A 7151-nucleotide genomic window follows, 5' to 3' on the forward strand; every position below is an offset into this window, starting at 1 on the left:
CGCGCTATCTCAGAGTGAAGAGATTGATATTCTTTTCCACAGTTTCTTAATTTTTTTACAATAGTTCTTTTCCAGCCTTCTGGATTTCGTTTCCTCTTTCTCGTTCTTCCAACGTTTCTGTTCGAACCTGTGGATTCTTCGGATTCATTACTTTCTTCATTCAAATCTGGGTCTCTATCACTATCATCCACTGATGAGCTCAATGATTTCGTAGAAGACGATCTGCTACAACGACTACCCTTGGAACACCATGATTCAGATGAGGACTCATCTAGGAGCTACTTGATTCCCTGGAGTCTCTTGAACCTTCGTTTTCAATGTTCTCAATTTCCTGTTCTACCCCTATAAATAAAAGAGGTAATTTAGTAATTTCCTTTAAAATCAGTAAAATTAGTCTTTGTCATCATAGGTGTTTTTATCAACATCAATTTTTTACTTTTGATCTACCATAAAACACCATCATAAAGTGTTTTGTCAGCTTAAAATTGGGAAACGAATAAAATAAATTGTTAATGCAATGGTAATAAAAAGATGATATTATTTAAAATAGGATAAAATAAAACATTTACCTTTCTCTGTTGGCTTTAATTCTGAGCAACTTACTATGAGATCAACCATTTTTGGTGAATTTTTCTCAATTTTGTTTTGATTTTCGCAATTTACACTAAAAATGAAACAAAATTAAGATTAAAAAAAGCGTTTTATGTAAATAAATTTAAAAGTAAACTACATCATTACAAAATATTAGGTTTCTTAATATAATAAACAACTAAAACTTACTTTATTTCCAGAACAACCTGGATTTTTTCATCTGTTTGTTTTAATACTCCAAAATTACTTTCTTCGTCGTTACTCATCTTATGTAAATTTTGGTTGGAAGAATCTTGACTAAAACTTGGCTTTTCCCCTTTGCGGTTTACACTAAAAGCAAAAGGGCACAACATACAAAAATTTAAATCTAAATTGCACCGAAACTTACTATATTCCAAGAGCAGTTAGCATTTTTTCTGACCGTCCGCTCATGATTCCGGATCTTTAAGACCTAAAAATAATATTATTATAAACATAATTTAAATTTGAGTTTAAAATAATTTAATTCGACATTACGGTACTATCTTTTAAATAAAGGTAACTAGATTTATTTTTATATATTTAATATTACAGCGAAGTAATACTGATTTAAATTATTTTAACAGTCCCTGTTATGCAATACCCGTGAAAGTAGTAATAATATTTTAATATGATACAAAACTGTAATACAATAAAGGCTAAAATCAAAATAAATATCCCACACATAAATAAAATTTTCACTTACCTACAACGTAATAGACGAAATTACAGGTTCGTCGTTCTTTTTTTTTAATTTAATTTAGATTTTACACTCCGAATTCAGAACATGAATGACAATAGTGCACATTCGCCACTATTACACTAATAGTTTTAAAGATAATTGTTCTAATATGTGCAATCACGGCGTAATTACAGATTCGCCAGTCTTGATGTGAAGTTTCGTTGCTTTCCCAACGAAGACAATTTAAGCACTGACCTTCGTCGTTATTACATCAAAATATTTGACAAATTCACAATACCCTAAAGACACGTGGCTGCCCTCTAGTAGTAAGGAAATAAAATAATTGTTCGCCGATCTTGCACATGAAAGAGGGCATATTTAGATGTCGGTTGATGGACTTAACTCAAAATCCTTGATTTTCGAGTTTCGCCACTATTGTTCTCACTAGGCGATATATTATAAGGATAAAATACATTAAAAAAAACAGAACATAAACACAAAAAATTAATTATACTTTCACTTTTTTGCCACTAGTTCTGCTAATTAATTGGCAATTGATGACATGCTTTTGTTAAGCTCCCTTAACTCTAATTTTATTTCCCTTAATTCAGTCAAGCTCTCCTGCATTAGCTCATTCTCAACATCTTGTATTTTCCTTTTTTTTGGATGGGGAAGTCTAGAATATCCATGGTCAGAAGCCTGTAAAAAAATATTTACATGATGACTTGATCTTAAAATAGCTTACCTCTATAGATTTATGTTTAAATTCAGAAAATTTAGATGTCTGAATACTACTTGTAGAAGCAACCTATAAAAAATATTAAGAATTTATTAGTGAAATAATATGAGTTAAGTATGTAGTATGTAGTTACATACCGGTAAATGGATAGGTGTGTCTTCCAAACTATTATGTGGGAAAACATCTTTAGAGGTGGATAGGAAATCATCTTTACTGGTAGATGGAATCTGAAATTTTTTGAATATTCACTATATATAATAAATAAATAACAAACTTAATTAAACATGTGACTGATACATACTCCACACTCAGATACACTGACTCCCTCATAAAATGTTTTTCCTAACATATTGACAACCCGTTCCTCTAGTTGGTTTAGTTCGGGCTTCACTTTTGGCCCTCCACCAGTGGCTGTAATATCTTGTTTTTTCGCAGAAGCCTTCCTTTTAATTGAGTATTTAATATCTGACCAAGTCTATAGTAAAAAAATACATAAAAATAATTAATGGAAAAACCATACTTTGATATATTTAATCTAACCTTTTGCCATTTCTCAACAGGCTTACTTTCTTCGCCAAGTGAATTTAATAGTTGAGCAAGCTCTTCCCAAAGATTTCTTTGAATTATTCTTTCAGTGGGACCCTTTTGCAAATTCTTTATGCTGCTCCATAAACTCTAAAAGGACGTTCCAATGACCCTCTGTTAATTTAAAAGACATGATAATGGTAGTAAGTACAAGAAAAGTACAGAAGATAAACGTTAATGGTAAACCCAAGAAAATTTTTGTTTTAAGGCTTATCCTCGAAAATTCTAACGGTAAAATTCAGTGAGATATCTATTTCAAAAATATCTTTCTTTACAAAAGCAGAATCTATTCACGAACAATATTCTAAACGTCATCTCTTGTACTAGATTTTATATTTATACCTACTTAAAACCCCCTGTGGTGACAAGTCTTGGGTCTATACAATAAAGCGACCGGGCGGTCTTCTATTCAGAGTGGCTATGGGGTAATTAGAAAAATACGAGTTTACCAGAGTAATATTTATTGAATAATTAATTCACAAATTAGCAAGGGTAAGGTCAGTGGCCCAAATTCAGACATGTTTAGGCTTTCACGTTCCATTTTATTTATTGGAATTAATACTTATTGAGTAACATTGATCAGTTTTTATTTTCTCGAATTAATAACTGTTTCTAAGAGAACCTGACAAATTATTAATCATAAAACTTCGACAAGTTAATTATATTTTTATATTTATTATAACCATACAAAAATCACCTAATTCCGACATCAAGAGTGCAGTTTGCTCCAAAATCAGACATGTCAGTGAACCTAATTCAGACACTGATCCTAAATCAGGCATTTGAGGAACATTCTTCCGACAATAAATAAAATCACTAATTTAAGAAAAGTTAATATAAAATAGGACAGATTATTTATAACATTATATATTATTATGCGTTTTTAATTCTTTAATAGAAAAATATCCTCTTTTATTTATTTCTGTGGGAGGTTTGATCTTCTTAACAACTGCATGGTTATCATACCAAATTTCATCTTTTATAGTTGGCCATTTCCACCAACCGCCAGCCTTGACCATTGCATTAGCCAACATCTTTTCACTGTTTTTATCTGTAATTTGTGCTGGATAATATTCTTCAAAATAGGTGACAATTACAAAATCGCCTATTTTTATTTCTCCAATCAAAACTTCATCTAAAATAATTATTATTGTAGAGTAAAATTAAGCAAAAAACCTAGTTACTTAAATAAAATGGTGTCTTACCTGAATTTTTAATGTCATCGTTATCTTTAGTTGACTCTTCGTCACTAACTGATCCATCTTTTTCTTCTTCTGTGCTTTTTTGTTTATTTTTAATGATCTTTTTTCTAGGTTTTTTTATATTTTCCTCGCGCAATTTTTTATTTTCTTCTCTTTTTCTCTTTCTCTCTTCTTTTTCTCTAATTGCGTTTTTCTGGTCTTCGTCTTTTTTCAAAAAATATTGTCTCCAAGCGTCGGAGGTGCCTACCGAAGGAGCCTTAATTCGACACTTTCTTGAGGTTATTTTTTTCGTAGGTTCAGGCCAGAACAATGAGTTTTTAAACGGGGATGGTATAACCACTCCTGGCAAAACACGAGAATGTTTATTACTTCTGCAAGTCTTCATATCTTCATCTTTATTGACTAATTCCTCTCTTAGTTGCTTCTCTTCAATAACAGTTGATTTTTCTGGTGTCAATTGTAAGGTTACTAATATTTTTTCAGTATTATTTTTCTCTTCTTTGGCCGATTCCTCTTTTACTTGCTCGTCTTCAATGATATTATTTTGTGTTTCTGGAGTCAACTGTACGTTCCCTAATATTTATTTACTATTATTTTTATTATTGACTGATTCCTTTGGTATTCGCTCGCTTTCAATGATATCAATTCGTTTTTCTGGGGCCAATGAAATAATTTCTAATACATTAATTTTCTTTCCTATAACATTAGTTTTTGTTGTTTCGTCGAATATTTCTTTCGTGCCTGTTTCGTCAATGCTTTTCATTTCTTCAATAATGGTTAATTCTTTTTCAGCATATGCGCTAAGGCCAAGAAGTTCTTCTTCGATTTCAGTATCTTTAACTATGTCTTGTATGTCAAAAATTACTCCTTGTAACGTATCATCAGCTTCAAATTCCACTTTATTTTCCCATCCATCTTCTAGAATTAGGTCTTCTTGAATATCGATTATAATGTTGGCGGTTTTCTCAATATTTTGGGATAATCCAGATTTCTGATATATTTTGTACCAAACTTCATACAAACTCTTATCTTTAATTTCACCTGTCCACTCTGCACCCATCAGTCCATAACATTTAGTCAAACAATCTGGCTGAATGAACGATTCCAGATATTGCAAATGACTCACTCTTTCAGGATCCGGTGCGGCTGTACTTGTGTTAAGCTCATTGTCTTCAGCGAGAAGTTTATAATAATCGATATTATCAGCATTAAATGGACAAAGACCACATACTTTAAACGATTTTTTGAAAATATCTTCCACATTTGTTATTGAACTTAAAGCATTTTGAAGGACAGAGGCAAAGGTGTCTTTTCCTAAATGTTTACAATTATTTTGGATTTTAAAATTTTGTACTTCAGTTTTCCATTTCATTTTTAAAGATTTAAATAATCCCACATCTAGAGGTTGTAGAATGTGTGTGGAATTTGGTAACAAACTTATCAGGATTATTTGTTTTTCTCTACAGTAGTCAGTCAGAGGTAAGGTCACGTGTGACTTATGTCCATCCAAGTATAATATTACTGGAAACTGAATATTTTCAGATAAGAGCCATGGATAAAAAATGTTTGTTATATATTCGAAAAAAGATTCTGAAGTCATCCATCCGCTGGTTGACTTACCAATACTCCAACCTTTAGGCACCTGCGATACTATGTGCTTGGGTATTCTTTCATATGCGTACATTACCATGGGTGGAGCTAGTTGACCGGCAGCATTAGCCGTAACAAGAACAGTCAAGCATTCTTTGTCATCACCGGATCTATCGTGCAGGGACTTACTTCCTTTCTTGGCAAGCACTTTGCGACCTTTTGGCGAGAGAAAAAAAGCAGACTCATCCGTGTTGTATATTCTTTTTGGATCAGTTATATTAATATTACATGAAATAAAGTATTCTTCAATTTCCTTATGCCAGTTTCTGATTTTGTTTTCAGTTACGGCTGCTCGGGATGTACATAAGTTTTGAGCTATTTGTTCACTAATTTTTGGATGCCTTTTCGTAAATAATTCATACCAGTGACGACCTGGTCTTCCGTCTGTAAAATTGTTAGGGCGCTTTAAATTTTTTATCAGAAGGCGAACACTATCGAGCAATTGATCCTTGGTGACAGGAAAACCCATTCGCCCCATATTAATTATCCATTGAACCAATAGATTTTCTTCATGAACGGATAGTACAGAAGGTGCTCCGCTGCGACATTCTTCTGGGTAAATGCCCCGGATCTTCCCAATGAGTGTAGTTCTCGGGACGTTATATAGCCTCGCTGCGGCTAAACAAGGTGTTCCACCTTTAATGGCCTCTAAAGCACGTCTTACATCATCTTGGGTATATGCCTTCTTTTTCGTCGACATTCTGTAAATAAAGCAAAAAACTATTACAAATAATATCTAAATGTTAAAATAACAGAGAATATTCGTTTACACAAATTAAACATAATTTTGACATTTAAAGTCCCTAACTCCGACACCTGTGTCGGAATTTGGATACAAGCTGTAAAAAATAGTTCTACTAACTAAAGTGGTATAGACTTAAGTGAATATAAGAGAAACGAAAAAAATAGAACTATATTCACTTTATAACTTATGTACGCAATTCCGACACCCAGTGTCTGATTTACGAAATACAGGAAATTTCTTGTACCTTATTCCGACACCATTAAAATTTTTAGATGCTGTAATTATACTGATAGAATTCCAACTTAAAATGAAAATTTAACGCCCTTATATACAACTTCAACAAAGTTTATTCTAATTTTCTTAACTATTAATATCTTATAGTAAATATAATAATAGCTGAAATCTGCTTACCTTATTAGAAATTCTTTCTCGAGGGACACAACACACAATTTGCAAGAACCGTCTAACTTTTAGTTTATGTATTGACAGATACAATATCGGTAAGGTAGGAAACGAATTTTGAAATGAAAAAATCAATGTTAAATTAAACCAATAGATGTCTTAATATTTATCTGGATATACCAAATTTCTTATTTTAACCGAATAAACAGAAATATGTCTGAATTTAGGACACTGTCTGAATTTGGGTCACTTACCTTACATACAGGTAACAAATAATCGTCCTGTAAATGATTCATAACAATCAAATCGAAAACAAACTTTTATAAAATTTTATTACAAAATAATGTATAACAAGATATTTTGAGGTCACAGTACCTATTGGTTTTTTTATGTCTTATATTTTCTTTTGTTTATTTTTGTTACTTTTTTACTGACAAATTGGCTTTTAACGTAGATTACAGTTTGATGATAAATATTCTGAAATGGAAAATGTTGAGATGTGGCGAATAAAAACATTAATGAAATTAAAATGAAAGG

The 7151-nt window shown here is 31.7% G+C and overlaps 1 long non-coding RNA gene across 1 annotated transcript; it reads right to left on the reverse strand.

Annotated features, from left to right (window-relative positions):
* Nucleotides 1–1859: 1859 nt before the first annotated feature.
* On the reverse strand, nucleotides 1860–2203 carry LOC140432278 (uncharacterized). Its single transcript, XR_011949783.1, has 3 exons — nucleotides 2168–2203; nucleotides 2037–2099; nucleotides 1860–1990 (listed from the first exon to the last, which is right to left on the reverse strand). It is a non-coding gene; the product is annotated as an uncharacterized lncRNA (long non-coding RNA).
* Between the last annotated feature and the right edge of the window lie 4948 nt (nucleotides 2204–7151).

Source organism: Diabrotica undecimpunctata, unplaced genomic scaffold (assembly GCF_040954645.1).
Source record: "Diabrotica undecimpunctata isolate CICGRU unplaced genomic scaffold, icDiaUnde3 ctg00003498.1, whole genome shotgun sequence".
Lineage (NCBI taxonomy): Eukaryota > Metazoa > Arthropoda > Insecta > Coleoptera > Chrysomelidae > Diabrotica > Diabrotica undecimpunctata.